Source organism: Rhipicephalus sanguineus, chromosome 9, assembly GCF_013339695.2.
Source record: "Rhipicephalus sanguineus isolate Rsan-2018 chromosome 9, BIME_Rsan_1.4, whole genome shotgun sequence".
Lineage (NCBI taxonomy): Eukaryota > Metazoa > Arthropoda > Arachnida > Ixodida > Ixodidae > Rhipicephalus > Rhipicephalus sanguineus.
In genome coordinates, this window is record NC_051184.2 from 117,968,275 (window position 1) to 117,984,914 (window position 16,640).

Consider the following 16,640-nt stretch of genomic DNA (forward strand, 5'->3'; position numbering starts at 1 on the left):
GTCAAGCCCCGAGGCGGACGACCGCCCGGCCTCATGCAGCCGATCAACAGCCAGACTCCCTGGCAAATCGCGGCATGTGACGTAATGGGACCGTACCCCACAACTCCTAGCAGAAACAAATTCTTGCTGGTGATCACGGATCACTTCACTAAGTGGGTAGAACTTTTCCCGCTTAGAAAGCTGACGGCTCGTGTGATCTTGGATAAGTTGATGGAGGTTTTCACCAGGTTTGGTTTCCCTGAGCAGTTGATAACAGACAACGCGTCTTATTTTACTGCGAAGGTGTTTGTTGACACGTGCGCCGCGCTTGGCATTAAGCACAAGAAAACAACCACCTACCATGCTCAGTCGAACCCCACGGAACGAGTTAATCGCAACATCAAGCACATGCTTGTCGCGTTCTCTGAAAGGCACAAGGACTGGGATACCTACCTTCCAGAGATCGGGTTTGCGTTGCGATCGACTGTGAACCGCTCGACTGGGTATGCGCCTTCTTTTCTAAACCTGGGGAGAGAACTGCCGAATCCGATGGAGACTGTACTCGCGGATCGCAGTGGAGTGCCAGTGGCGTCATCAGCACGAGCTGAATACGCAGCGCAGTTGCGCGAGAAGCTAGCGGAAGTTTTACGTAAAGCACGCAGTAATCTCGGCACTGCTAGGGCACAACAGAAGGCGCAGTACGACCGCTCGCATCGGAACGTACACTACGAAGTGGGCGATCTGGTGCTGCGACGCCATCATGTTCTTAGCGACGCTAGCAAACAATTTGCAGCCTCGCTGGCACCGAAATGGTCCGGGCCGTACCGAGTGCGAGAGAAGGTTTCCTCGCTTGTTTATCGGCTCGCGAACATGAAAGGCAAACCGAGCGGCGGACCAGTGCACGTATGCGACTTGAAACGTTACGTGTCACGGGAGGAGCATGGGGACGACTATCAGTCCCCCTCCGAGCCGCAGCCGGCGGCTGAGAACGCTCGAAACCGAGTGAAGAGCCCTGAGCAGCGGTACTTCTTGCGAAACAGGCGGAGACAACTCTGCATGTTGGATAAGCAAAAGGGAAATAGGTGCCGCCGGGACGGCTCGGAGAGGAGACCGCCTCCTCACGGCGAGCCCACACTCAAGTTCAGTCGTTGTCGCAGCCCCACCACCACCGGCAAACATCTCCATGGACGCCTGACTGGTGGTCAACTGGTACATCCCACTGCCACTTCCACGCTACCCCATCGCCTCACCGCCCGGCCTCCACACAAGAGGCCCGAAGACCAATGCCAACCCAACTGGGAGAGCCAGCTGCCTGGGGGCCGCAGCCACCAGGACGTGCCAGAGTTGTGTGGACACACCGACGGCCTATGCTCCCTCAAGGCCATGGCGCAGTACGCCGAAGACCCCGAGCCCGAGCCCCGCCAGACCGGAGGAGCCCGAACCATGCTGGAGAAGCCGCCTGGAACGAAACACTTCGTTGACTCGCTGCTCTCAATCGCCACCAACGACCAGAGAGGCGGGGCCCAAGGAGGCGCGGTCCGGACCACGGGGCTGCAGGAGCAGACCAGACCTACCGCAGCAGTGACGGCGGAGGCGACTACTGGGGAAGCCATGACGCAAGTGGGCACGGCAGCGAAGACCGCAACGAGGCCGGTGGTGGCTACTTCGGAGGCAGCGGCGACGCCAGTGGGGGCACCGGCGGCACCCACGGCAGAGGGCCGACCGCAGGAGGGCACGGACCTGGACCGATCCGTCCTAGCCTTCCTCGATGAGGAATAACAATATTACCTCATGGTGCAGTCTCTGTCGTCCGAGGGCTTTCTTAAGGGGAGGAGGATGTGGGAGAGCACGCGCGCCCATTTCCTTTCCTTAAGGCAGGCGCGATCGGGAACTGACAGCCGGAGCGAAGGAACCACTAGGAGAGGAGCACAGTCGCCCTTTCCGGACAACCCCTTCTTTCCCGCTACTCCTCGCGCTAATCCTCGCATCCCGGCTCGCGGGAAAGGGAACTCGCCCTGCGAGGGAATCAACCCTCGCGGTGGGGAGGGACACGGGAGGTGAACAAAACTGCCCACCAGGCAGGGAGACGCGCTCTCGTGCCCTGCTGACCTGCGAAGGAACATCTCACCGCCCCGAGACCCGCGAGCCGATCATCGACCGAAGGTGTAAGCGTTACCCTTTGTTCTACGAGAGCGGACTATCCCTCTACGCGACATTTACGCGTTATTGCTAACGTAGCAATAAAGTGTTGTTTGTTGTACTAGCCTGTTGCCTTATTCGCCCGAACCCGTCGTAGCTGCGATGACGCGCGCTACGGGAAGGGGACGTTGACACGGTACGACTATTTGCGGCTGGGACCGGAGCTAGGCTTCTGCACCAGCCGTGCGTAGAGCGGACCCCCTCAAAACTAAACAGTGAACTTGAACGAAATGTTGAGTGGTGTGTTTCAAACCAATTAATCATCAATCCTAGCAAAACTACGTTTATGATCTTCAGAAATGTGCACAAAATACTACCAAACAGAACTGATTTAATTTTAGATGGTCATATCATCCCGGACTCCAACAGCGTGTCTTTCTTGGGCATTAAACTAGATTGTAACCTTAAGTTTTGTGATCACATTGCTTTCATTAAACATAAATGTACATTCGGTATAAGAGCACTAATTAGGTAAAAATCATATTTCTCTAAAGGTGCGTTATTATCATTATATTTTGCCTTAAGTCACAGTCACATTATCTACGGCATTGTCTCATGGGGCAATACGTATCACTGCCATTTATCATCTATTCAGCACTTACAAAACCAAGCCATTCGCATCATCACTAACAGCAACTTCTTCACCAATGCGTCTCCATTACTTCGTGACCACAACATATTGTGGTCTCCGTCTCGGCATGTTGGCCTGGCCGAAAAACTTCTGCCCAAGTACTCCGGCCCTTACCGTGTGCTACGCCAGGTGACTGAGGTCACCTATGACATCGCCCCTCTGGACCACACGGCGCCCTCTACGTCTTCCAACGTCGTCCACGTCGCTCGCCTGAAGCCGTACCTTTCGCCCACCACCTGCTAACAAGCGCCGAGTCGGCGCTTTCGCCGCCGGAGGTCGATGTAGCGGAGTTGCAGCTATGACTGTGGGGAGGTGTGCGAAGAAGAGGCAGACGACGTGTCGGTGTTCTGAGAATACACAACCGCCATCTTGACTGCTGGACTATTCCATATTGTAAATAAGTTAAATATATTCGTAACAATATTATATATAACAGGCTTGTTTAGGTATCATCTCACTATTATGTTTCATAAACTACTTAATAAACAGCTCTCATACGATTTTATTGATTCCAGACATCTTACTAATACAAATATTACCAGGTTTGCGCATAGCTCAAACTTTCTTTTGCCTATTGTACATACTAACTACGGCAAAATGACCTCGACATTCACCGCCATAAAATTGTGGAACGATTTACCCCTGACTGTCAAAACTTCATCTTTTCATGAATTCAAATATGCCATTAAACTTTTTACTTGCAAATGTAAATTTGACCAATTCAGCATATCGCTACTTGTATAGCTTCTTCTTTTTGATCATCACAATGGTTCATTTGTATTATAATTACTTTTGTTAGTTCTTTTTCAGTTATTGTACTTTGCCACTGTGTTTCAATATATGTACTTTATGGGATATTATCTGTGTTTATTGCGTTTCCTTTTTTTGTTGTTCGTGTTCACCTGCTCACTGTTTTTACATCTTGTTAACTATTATTAACCGAGGGTCCCGCTGCAGTCTTCGACTATGGGACCCTCGTCTGTATATTTTTCTGTATCCCCATTTTTGTGCTTAATAGAATAATAAAATGACTTTGACTTTGACTTTCACTTTCGCCGATGTAAGTGGCGTCGCGATCCCGGCATCGAACTTTGTGGATGACCCTGCTCTAATCAACCACAGGTGTGCGGTCTTTGGGCTTTATGAACACATGTCCCAAGGTATACCCAAAAACCGCGGAAGATTAGAGCGGGGTCATCTAAAATGTACAATGTGGGGATCGCGACACGATCTGCACAGGCGAAACGGGTGGAACAAGGTCAGCGAAGCTCACAGAACACAAAGAAGATGTTGCGAAAACCAACCATGCAACATGTTCCACGCTGGTGAATGACAAGATATAGCTTGGACCTAATCAATCAGAAGACACTGCCTCGTGGACAAAGGTTGGAGGAAAAGAAAAACCCTGGTATCGTGGTTCATTCGCTGCGGAGCATTATCTTGCAACAACAGCGGCCCCCTACCAGATGTTTACATGGAAATATGCGACTAGTGGACTGGTCGAACTGCACTCATTTGTTGCCAGTGTATACTGAGAATTTCGCCTGTATAGGTGGCAAAACATTCATGTCATTTGGTTAATAATTGTTGTGTCAAGTCAAAGTAAACATTTTACAACCAAGCTACACATCCTGAGCTGCTAGATGGGGGGGGGGGGGGGGGGGGTAGTGTGCCATGTGTATATACACTGTACTGTGTGAACTTGCAGATGAGTGAACCATACCTGCTGCTTCATGCCAAATAAACAGTGAAGTATACTGCTACATGCTGCCTTGAATGCCACCACCATGAACGCCACTTTGGCAGTTGCATTCAGGAAAACAATTTTCAAATGTGTTGCAAGCCCGCTTATGAAACTGTGTGCATGGCCCATGGCCAGATCCACTTCACTCCTTTCTGTACGTCTGAAAAGGAAGTGAAAGAAAACACCTGGAGCAACAGCAATGTTAAGAATTTATACCCATTTAAACATTGCCATTGTGCATGTGTACATGGTCTCACTTAGCATCACTGTTTCAGCAATAAAAAAAGCAGAGACGGTATTTGCAGATATGTCTCGACTCGTTCTGATCATATGCAGAACAAGCAGTGTAATTTCATGAAGACTTATTGCTATGGTACACAAGAATTGAGGGTTAAACACATTACATTCTAACTGCAAGATAATTTATGTACTTGCATAACAACTTCTATTCAATTATTGCCATGATGTTGCAAGGAAAGTCTTAACAATTGCATTTTTGGTAACTACTTAATGCTGCCGAGATGGCCAAGAGTTACGTGGGTGAAGAAATGAAGAATTGCGCGTGTATAAAATGTAATGAGCTCGCACAAGACGAGGCAAATTGTAGACCACTACGAAGGGCTACTGCTGCAGTGGGCATATAAGGCTGAAGATGACAAGAATTAAAGCATAAATATAAAGGGTGAGCATTAAATTGAGAAGCAAGGCTTGCTGTCAATAGCTCTTGAATTCTATCATAACACAACATGACACTTGTACATCATGTACATGTTAACGCAACACATGTTGAGCTCAATATGGCTGCTTCAATGAGTAGTCAAACCAGTGATCAAAGCATGTTGTTGGAGCCAATGTTTCAACAAAATGATGTGTCTAAGTTGTGGCAGAAACCTTAATGCGATTCGCGGCCCCGATAAAGACGAGTACTCTTGTCAAATCACTAGCTACAACAAGATTCGTTGTTCAAAATTGTTTTCATCAGCTGTACATCTCGTTACATTCATCACAAAGCCTCAACTCTTCCAAATGTTACTATGGAAAAGTTAGTGGATGCAATACTTAAGCTGCAGTGTCATAAGCAGGTGACCGGCTATTCAACCCTTTCAAAATACCAAATCCATAAAGACTACAAACCTTGAGGCGAGCACAATAAAATGCACAAGACATAAGGAAATTGAAAGAGGTTGACTTTAATAAACAAGGCATGAATTGGGCATTCTCATTTTAAGTATACAAGGTGGCTTTTCCACTAACTCCTGTGCTGTTGAAGAAGTCATGCTGCTGAAAAAGATCATACCTTCCAGGACGAAATTTCATGATGCTGAGAGCGTGCATTAAAGTTTGTGCACGACAAGCGTTAGGTGCAATGTCCAGACAGGTGGAGAAGATTTAATAGATAGCAAATACTAAAAAAGAACAGATCTGAGCAACTATGATGATGATGAGATGTGATGTTTTATGGCGCAAGGGCCAATTAACGGCCAAAGAGCGCCAGGTCTTGGGACAAAAGGATGTGAGCAATGATTATGGTAAGTGGCTGTATAAGGGCCTTAAAATTCCACGCCCTAAGGACGGGTAAAAACACATATCTATTAAAATCATGGGAGTGACATAAAATGTGTGAAACTATCCACATATATACACAATGAAATTATGCAATGACGTACGGAGTCCATAGCACTTGTGCCTCCTCAAGTCCTTTGTGTCCAAAGGCCTGGAGGCAAGTGCTTTTCTTTGAGAGAACTACCGCAGCAGCGGCCTCTGTTGAGAAGCCATGCTGCGGCTGCCAGGGAATATAACATTAAAACTATGTACATCTTTGAGGAAACCAAGAATTGAATCATATTTAAAAACAAATTCGCTGCCTATGAACATCGAGGGATGGAGTGGGAGATGTCGGCGGTATGAAGGAAAATGCTTTTCTCTGATGGCATCAAGATGGGTGCACTGAAGGAAGATGTGCAGTACAGTGAGTGGCGCGTCGCATTTCTCACACATGGGTGGGTCACCGCCGGACAAAAGGTGTGCGTGTGTACTGTGTGTGTGTCCTATTCTCATTCTACAAAGTGCAACTTCTGTATAGCGTGACTTTGACACCGGTGACCAGTCGCCAAGACGCGGCTTGATGACATGCAATTAATTTTGGTTTCTCTATCCCACAAGCGCTGCCAGTGTGCCCTTAATGATTTCTTTAGAACGGGCTTAAGGTCCAATGCAGGGACTGCAACAGAAGTATTGGCAGCGCTTTCTTGGACGGATGCAGCTAGTTTGTCTGCCAAAACATTCCCTTCTATTTCACGGTGTCCTGGGACCCAGCACAATACAACATGCTGTTCCAGTGTGTAAGCGGTGCATAGCAATGAATACAGCGAGACGATGATGGGGTTTTTGTATTTCTTGAGGGTTTTCAATGTCTTTACGACGCTTAATGAATCCGTGTATATGACTGAATTTCGTAGTTGAAATTGCTTGATGTGTTTAACGGCAGCATATATCGCATAGGCTTCTGCGGTGAAAATACTTGTATTAGGGTGCAGAACGCCGGCATCGGAGAATGATGGGCCGACTGCCGCATAAGACACACCAGTGTGAGATTTTGCAGCATCTGTAAAGTATTCAGGGCAAGAATATTTGTGCTGTAGTTCAAGAAAATACGTGTGGATATGTGCAAGTGGTGCGTATTTAGAAACCTCTACAAAGGATAGGTCACAGTCGATAGTCTGCCACTGCCACGGTGGAAACTCCCTTGCAGGAGGCATCACATTGTGTTCAAGAAGTGGAACACCAATTTCCTCTGCCAAGCTTCTCACACGCAGAGAGTAGAGCTGTCTCACTCGAGGACGGTTATAAAAGAGGGTAGAGCTGGACGAATCATTTAAGGTAGGGTATGCGGGGTGTTCATTGTTCGAATTAACTTTTAAAAAATATATGAATGATAGGTATGACCTCTGCAAATGAAGTGGCCACTCGCTAGATTCCACATACAGGCTTTCTACAGGGCTCGTTCTGAAGGCACCTGTAGAGAGGCGAATGCCTAAATGATGGACAGGATCGAGCATCTTTAGAACGCATGGTGAAGCAGACTGATACGTTATGGCTCCGTAGTCCAGACGCGTGCGTACAAGACTCTTGTAAAGATTCAAAAGACACTTTTTGTCACTACCAGTGATGCTACCGAGGACTTCTGATTTGGAGCAATTTTTGGAGCAGCAGAATTTCCGTTTTGGAGCACTTTGGAGCAGCAAAAATGTTCATCTTGGAGCACTTTGGAGCAGATAATTTTGCATCTGGGAGCACTCTGGAGCAGCAAATTTTACATCCTGGAGTGTACTACAGAAGCATATTGCATTAACATTCAAGCACCTGAATATTATTATGGGGCTCTTATGAAGGCTAGAAATATTTCGATTCATTGCAAATCTGATGGAAAAAATCATCTCAAGAGAACTCCATACTTCACTCGTTAATGAAAAAATAAAGGCTCATGCAGTTGAGTGTTCTGAATTAACCCCTTCGGCGATTATTTTCGACACTAGCAAATAAACAAACTACCGGATCAATAAAATTGAAATTTATGAAATAACACTCTAAATACATCTACGTGGTTATCAGCAGGCGTGGTAGACAAACGCCGTGACGTACAACAGTGCATCAATGCTAAAGAGTCACACTGTCCCTAATGCATTCCCCTGAGACGACTCAAAGGCGAAAGCCAAGTTCTTTTTCTCGATCGATGTGTTGATGCTCCCCCTCCCTTTCTGCAAGCTTTCTGCATCTCACCTGGTTTTACGCTAGCTCCATGATCGGCGCACCGATCACGGAAGCAGTGTAAAGCGACGATGTCATGTGATGACATCGTCACGTGACATCACGATATATGACGCCATGATGACGTCACAAGTTTTGACGATCTATGACGTGATGATGACATCACATGATGGTTATATTTTGCATAATCGAACGCCGCCGACGGTCAATCGTCGACGGTCGCCGACGATGCTTCATCGGCCGACGGCCGATGAAGCATCTAAGGCTTTCGCATTAATATTGCGGATTGAACGTTAGCAGCCTGGCCGTTAACAACCTGGTCTTACATACCAAACTGTCCTCCACCATGTCACCTCTGTGCCATGCGCGAAACAACTTCGCTTATCATCCACTTCACAGCTCCTCAATTTAAAAAAAAATGTTATTGTGATAGCAATTATATGGACACTCTCGGCGGATTTTTGCCGTTGCCGTTGCCATAATTTTCCGTATAAAGTCCAAATTAATAACATCACCACGCTCATTCTAGCCGCGGGTAAAAGCTCACGAGCGCTGGCGACTAACGCGGCTGAAGCGGAGATTAAACTAGCCGGCCGTCTGTCTCCGTCGCACGGAGACAGACGGCCGGCTTCTAACATAACATCTTCCCGCGTGCGGGCCTGCCGTCGATTGCTCATCAAACTGAGAGGAAATGCCCCGCCCGTCTTTCGTAAGGAGCACGAAGGGACGCCAGGGGAGCGGAGGGGGGGCGCCGCATTGTTCGAAGGGCGCAGTCGCTTGCGCGCGCGCTATCTCAAGGCATCAGGAGACGGCTCGTGAATTTGCTGTGCTCTCAATGCTTCGGTTCCTGGAGCGGCCATATTCCCTTAAACCAGTGTTTTGTTCAGTTACGCGAGATCGGATCCAAAAGAGATAGCTGCTAGCCTTACTTCGTTTAACCATACAATTTGTTGATATCGCATTCATTGCCCTTCAGCGAAACTGAGTTTTTTTAACCGTCAGCTATTGACCCTCGAAAGCGAGGGGCGGACGTGTAACATGGCGTAGCCGCTTCACTGTGGGTCGTCAGCGACGGGCCCGCTACTAACAGCTGCGCATTTGCGGCTGCTCCGACCAGGAGATTAATAATAATAATATCTGGGGTTTTACGCCCCAAAACCACGATAAGATTATGAGAGACGCCGTAGTGGAGGGCTCCGGAAATTTCGATCATCTGGTGTTCTTTAACGTGCACCTAAATCTAGGTACACGGGCCTCTACCATTTCGCCTCCATTGAAATGCGACCGCCGCGGCCGGGATCGAACCCGCGACCTTCGGGTCAGCAGCCGAGCACCGTAACCGCTATACCACCGCGGCGGACGACCAGGAGATGTGCTGTTATTAATGAGATGACATTTTTATAAAAGCAAGCGAAAAATTCGAATTGGAACCCTAGCTAGTGAGCTCAAAAGGGCAGGGCCTTTTAAGGGTTATTTAGCGCAGAGTGATTACAAACTCGGATGTCCTAGTAGAAGGAATTACGAAAAAGCTCTTCTCGATGAAGATCCATGGATAAGGTATATCTGAGGAAAAGTGTCAACGCGTTCCCACCGTTCGCGTGCTCTTCCATAAACACGAAGCAAGGAAAATTCGATATTGTTCCATATCTACTGCTAGCGATCCCAGTTTTCATTCCGCAACGTCCAGAAACGGAAGTGACAGACATTTTAGCGGCACTCATGTAGTTATTACTGAACATTGTTTTCATATGTGCCGTACGACGCTTGAAACGAGCTATCAGCCGCGTTTCTAGAACAGACGACGTTCGCCGATGAATTGCCGTCGCACTTTCTCGCTACCGATAGGCCTGTGATGTGTGGTGCGCGTTCGAAGTGTGCGCCTGTCAAAAGTTTGCAACATGAAAAGAATGGCGCGCGAAAACGGTGGCCACATGAAAGACGACGACGACGTCAACGTCGAAATAACGTCCAGCACGAGAGCGCGCGGCAAAAGGGTTCGACGGACAAGTGGCCCAATAGGAAGTCACCACGGAGATTTCAGGGGCCAATAGTTGGGGACCGCGACACTTGAACATTGCCAATCAGGACGGGACGAGTTGACCCGACACCGAGGAAAAGCCTGGGTCGAAGAAGAGCCAGAGAGTTCCAAGGGAACCATACAAGGAGAAGGTTGCCACCGGACCGGGCGCTGAAGACGGGCAGTCGGGTTGCGGACCCGAGCCTCCAGGGCTTCAACCGGCCGTGGCCTCTGCCGTCGAGTTCCCGTGCGAGACCATAGCCATGGTGCCCGGACTCCACCCCAAGGCCCGCGTACTTCAGTGCCGGCAGGCAACGTAGCAGCAGCAGTTGGGCTACGGGCCCGAGCTGTGCGTCCAGCTGCCTGGGCCTGTTTCACTAGGCATCTCTGCGCGTCGCCCAGTAGCCACCGTGCCCTCGTCAACGCCAGCCACACGTGTCAACTCCACCAGCCAAGCCTCCGCTGGTTGGTGCGACTGAACTCTTATTATTCCCCGCTCCGCTGCTCAGCCGCGTAAGAACTAGACTGTCCTGTTTAGGTCTTTGAACTCGCATTTTGTTTGTTATTAAGAGTGTGTTACCGCGTGCAATGACCTTTTTGTTAAGCGTTTGCCTATATATAGTTACTTCTCCTTCAGTGTATAATTAAATGTTTTGTGTGTTGTTCGATAAACCAACGGCTTTGTCCTCAATAAAGCTCTCCGACGCTCCAGTATTAGAGAGCTGTCGTAAATAGAAAAAGAACCTGCATCACAAATTGGCGTCCGCAGCGACAGGACAAAGCCGTTTGTTTTTCGACTTGATGTTTTAATGGTGTGAACCATGGCGAGCACGTGGGAATTATTGGAATTGGCCGAACGTATGGGTCTCGAAGGACCAGAGTCCAGAGCGTGGTATGAAGAGCGGATGGCGCGAGAGCGAGAGGAACGGGCTACAGAACGAAAGGCAAAGAAGGAGAAGCTCGAATCGGAGCTTAGGTCTAAAAGGGAACAGCTCGAAGTGGAGAGGCGAGCACTTGAGCGGCGACTCGAAGTGGCGATGGATGAGAAGACGCACCTTGAGAGCCAGAGTTATGGGCAGGTGGTTGATGGTTGCTCAGATAGCAGTTTTCCATGGAGTAAGTCGGATTTCTGCAGGGTTTGCCTTGAACCTTGCCATAGCCTTTCGTCAGAGCCAGGAGCTCAGATAGAGGATGGCAGAGAGGTAGGCGGCCAAGAAAGCAGGATTCGTGCAGAGCTTGATGAAGCGGAGGATAGCTTCGCAAGCATGGAACAGGGCACTTCCATTCAGAATGACAGGTGCTTTGGAACCTCTGTGAGGCCAAGCACATATGAGGAAGAGGTACGATTGCCTCTCAACAGCTCCACTGAAGGAGCACAAAAAGGTCGGCTAGGTGATGACGGCGAGTGCCGTGAAGAAAGGTTTAAGGTGGTGGCCGCCGATTCTTGTGTGCCGCGAGATGCGGTAACAAGAGCCACAAGCAGAGTCAGAAATCTTGTGAACAACTCGCTCGTAAAAAGAGAGATATTGACTTCTTGGCTTGGGGCAGATGCGATTTCCGCGATTGACCAGGACAGTAGTGCGGAAGCGCTTCTCCAAGCAGACTGTAGAGCGTCGCAAGTACGTTCGTCCGTATATGATGATATGAGCGGACGGGATGACCAAACTGAAAAGGTGGATAGTGGTGAAGCTAACTTAGAATCAGTTAAATCTAGTGGCAGATTGTCACTCCATTTCTCCTTCAGAAGCGAGAAAGGTGATGCCTCTTCCGTGACATCCTTGAGTACGACAGATATTTCGTCTGACTTGGATGCACAGGGCACTTGTCGGCGAATGCCAGTGGTTGGCTTGCCGGAAGGACTAATTCCAACACTTCCGACGCGGTGCGCGTGGAAGCAACGCCTTCAGTTCGGTTGATGCCTGGTTACGCTGCGGCTAGAAACTCCGCTGAGCGTCCGTGTGGTGTCATGCAGGGGTACAGACGCGCGTTTCAGCGAACAAGCTTCACAGCGTCTTTGCCGCGGGTTGTTTCTTGAGCGTCTGAATGATGCCAATCGTCTGGTTTGGGACGCTATAACTTGAGCGTCGAGTTCAATGACCGGTCGCTGTTTTGCATTCCTTACTCTGGACGACGGATTTATGTGTTTTGTAGACATCCGAGTTGGTTATGGACTTCCATTTGAGCCTAAATGTGAGGTGATGCAACATAGCTTTTGGGAAGTCTTTGTTGTTCTTGTTGTACAGTGAAAGCTTGTTTGGACTAAACGACCGCATAGTTTTGCATGTTCTACTGCATTAAGCGGGTTCATTGAGCCTCAAGAGTAAAGGTGTGCCTGCTCGAGTGAACGGAGGGATATTTTGTGAACATCCAAGTAGCTTTGTCTGACAGCCTGTTCACTAGGACTTTCTGATTAGAGAGCAGACTACAAATTGGCACCGATTGGTGTTAATTGTTTAGTGTTATATCATGGTATTATAACGCAATTGGTTAATTACTCTAAGGCAGGTGAACAAGGGTTGTGTTCTGTTTGTCGTTGTTGTGAATGATATTATTGTGTGCTGCCTTTCACGTATGTGTTCCGCGCACTGAGCGGCAGTTTTTCGAAGTGAAAAACTTTTCGAAAAGGGGGCCATTGTGATGACAGTGGTGCGCGTTAGGTGTATGTTTGAAAAGTGCGCGACGTGAAAAGAAGCCTGAAGGCACGTGCGGGATTCCCTATACAAAAACGACGACGTCGAGGACCGTGGCGCGTAAGAGCGCGGGGCGCAAGAAGGAAAATAAAAAAGTAAACAAGATCCAATGCGGTAAAAACACGGAGCTACCCGAAGCCAATAGATGACCACCACGCAGTTCCTCAGCGCCAATCAGAAGGAAACAAGTGTGCCTGAGGTCGAGGAAAGCCTGGAAGAGAGAGTTGGCAGTTCGAGGCGAACGGGGCAGCAAGGCGGTAGCCGGGCGCTGAAGACGGGCAGTCGGGTTACGGACCCGAGCCTTCAGGACTGCTCTCTAATCAGAAAGTCCTAGTGAACAGGCTGTCAGACAAAGCTACTTGGATGTTCACAAAATATCCCTCCGTTCACTCGAGCAGGCACACCTTTACTCTTGAGGCTCAATGAACCCGCTTAATGCAGTATGAACATGCAAAACTATGCGGTCGTTTAGTCCAAACAAGCTTTCACTGTACAACAAGAACAACAAAGACTTCCCAAAAGCTATGTTGCATCACCTCACATTTAGGCTCAAATGGAAGTCATAACCAACTCGGATGTCTACAAAACACATAAATCCGTCGTCCAGAGTAAGGAATCAAAACAGCGACCGGTCATTGAACTCGACGCTCAAGTTATAGCGTCCCAAACCAGACGATTGGCATCATTCAGACGCTCAAGAAACAACCGCGGCAAAGACGCTGTGAAGCTTGTTCGCTGAAACGCGCGTCTGTACCCCTGCATGACACCACACGGACGCTCAGCGGAGTTTCTAGCCGCAGCGTAAACAGGCATCAACCGAAACTGAAGGCGTTGCTTCCACGCGCACCGCGTCGGAAGTGTTGGAATTAGTCCTTCCGGCAAGCCAACCACTGGCATTCGCCGACAAGTGCCCTGTGATCCAAGTCAGACGAAATATCTGTCGTACTCAAGGATGTCACGGAAGAGGCATCACCTTCTCGCTTCTGAGGAGAAATGGAGTGACAATCTGCCACTAGATTTAACTGATTCTAAGTTAGCTTCACCACTATCCCACCTTTTCAGTTTTGGTCATCCCGTCCGCTCATATCATCATATACGGACGAACGTACTTGCGACGCTCTACAGTCTGCTTGGAGAAGCGCTTCCGCACTACTGTCCTGGTCAATCGCGGAAATCGCATCTGCCCCAAGCCAAGAAGTCAATATCTCTCTTTTTACGAGCGAGTTGTTCACAAGATTTCTGACTCTGCTTGTGGCTCTTGTTACCGCATCTCGCGGCACACAAGAATCGGCGGCCACCACCTTAAACCTTTCTTCACGGCACTCGCCGTCATCACCTAGCCGACCTTTTTGTGCTCCTTCAGTGGAGCTGTTGAGAGGCAATCGTACCTCTTCCTCATATGTGCTTGGCCTCACAGAGGTTCCAAAGCACCTGTCATTCTGAATGGAAGTGCCCTGTTCCATGCTTGCGAAGCTATCCTCCGCTTCATCAAGCTCTGCACGAATCCTGCTTTCTTGGCCGCCTACCTCTCTGCCATCCTCTATCTGAGCTCCTGGCTCTGACGAAAGGCTATGGCGAGGTTCAAGGCAAACCCTGCAGAAATCCGACTTACTCCATGGAAAACTGCTATCTGAGCAACCATCAACCACCTGCCCATAACTCTGGCTCTCAAGGTGCGTCTTCTCATCCATCGCCACTTCGAGTCGCCGCTCAAGTGCTCGCCTCTCCACTTCGAGCTGTTCCCTTTTAGACCTAAGCTCCGATTCGAGCTTCTCCTTCTTTGCCTTTCGTTCTGTAGCCCGTTCCTCTCGCTCTCGCGCCATCCGCTCTTCATACCACGCTCTGGACTCTGGTCCTTCGAGACCCATACGTTCGGCCAATTCCAATAATTCCCACGTGCTCGCCATGGTTCACACCATTAAAACATCAAGTCGAAAAACAACGGCTTTGTCCTGTCGCTGCGGACGCCAATTTGTGATGCAGGTTCTTTTTCTATTTACGACAGCTCTCTAATACTGGAGCGTCGGAGAGCTTTATTGAGGACAAAGCCGTTGGTTTATCGAACAACACACAAAACATTTAATTATACACTGAAGGAGAAGTAACTATATATAGGCAAACGCTTAACAAAAAGGTCATTGCACGCGGTAACACCCTCTTAATAACAAACAAAATGCGAGTTCAAAGACCTAAACAGGACAGTCTAGTTCTTACGCGGCTGAGCAGCGGAGCGGGGAATAATAAGAGTTCAGTCGCACCAACCAGCGGAGGCTTGGCTGGTGGAGTTGACACGTGTGGCTGGCGTTGACGAGGGCACGGTGGCTACTGGGCGACGCGCAGAGATGCCTAGTGAAACAGGCCCAGGCAGCTGGACGCACAGCTCGGGCCCGTAGCCCAACTGCTGCTGCTACGTTGCCTGCCGGCACTGAAGTACGCGGGCCTTGGGGTGGAGTCCGGGCACCATGGCTATGGTCTCGCACGGGAACTCGACGGCAGAGGCCACGGCCGGTTGAAGCCCTGGAGGCTCGGGTCCGCAACCCGACTGCCCGTCTTCAGCGCCCGGTCCGGTGGCAACCTTCTCCTTGTATGGTTCCCTTGGAACTCTCTGGCTCTTCTTCGACCCAGGCTTTTCCTCGGTGTCGGGTCAACTTGTCCCGTCCTGATTGGCAATGTTCAAGTGTCGCGGTCCCCCAACTATTGGCCCCTGAAATCTCCGTGGTGACTTCCTATTGGGCCACTTGTCCGTCGAACCCTTTTGCCGCGCGCTCTCGTGCTGGACGTTATTTCGACGTTGACGTCGTCGTCGTCTTTCATGTGGCCACCGTTTTCCGCGCGCCATTCTTTTCATGTTGCAAACTTGTGACAGGCGCACACTTCGAACGCGCACCACACATCACAAGGCCTAGACGTCACGAGCCTCTGCGGAGAGCGCGTTTTGCTGTCGAGCCGACTTGCAGAACAGAAGCTGCGTCGGCACCGTGCATGGCATCGTGGCTTACTCGGACGCACGCGCGAGCGCTATTTATTCAGCGGAATAATTCTTCGTCCATGGTTGCGACTTTGGCAGCCCCAAGATCAAGCTGCACATGTTCTGACGCGCCGGCAGCGCGACTGCCGGTGATAAACGCCGCCAAACCCGAGACTTTGGCGCAGTTTGGCGCCATTTTTGTCGATTTATCAGGATGGCGCAGTAAATACAATTTGGCGCACTTTGGCGCAGTTGGCGCAGGAGTGGAATCACTGCACTACCCACTTATTGTGTGACAGTTTTAAGGCGTTCATTGTTTCAAGCACTTCTTTTTCGGATGTTTTATATGTGGCACAAAGGTTAATTTTGAATCCAGAATTAAGGCTAAAAATTTATTTTCTCTATTTACTGGTAAACGCTCACCCTGCAGATCAATACTGGGATCGGGGTGTACGCCTCTTTTCCTAGAAAAAGCACGCAGGTGCTTTTTGTGCATTGAGACTGAACCCGTTCTCGCCTGCCCATTTGGCCACCTTGTTCAAGCCGAGCTGTACCTGCCGCTCACAGATTGAGAGATTGCAAGACTTAAAACCTATCTGTATGTCATCCACATAAGTGCAATAGAACATGTTACGTGGAATGAA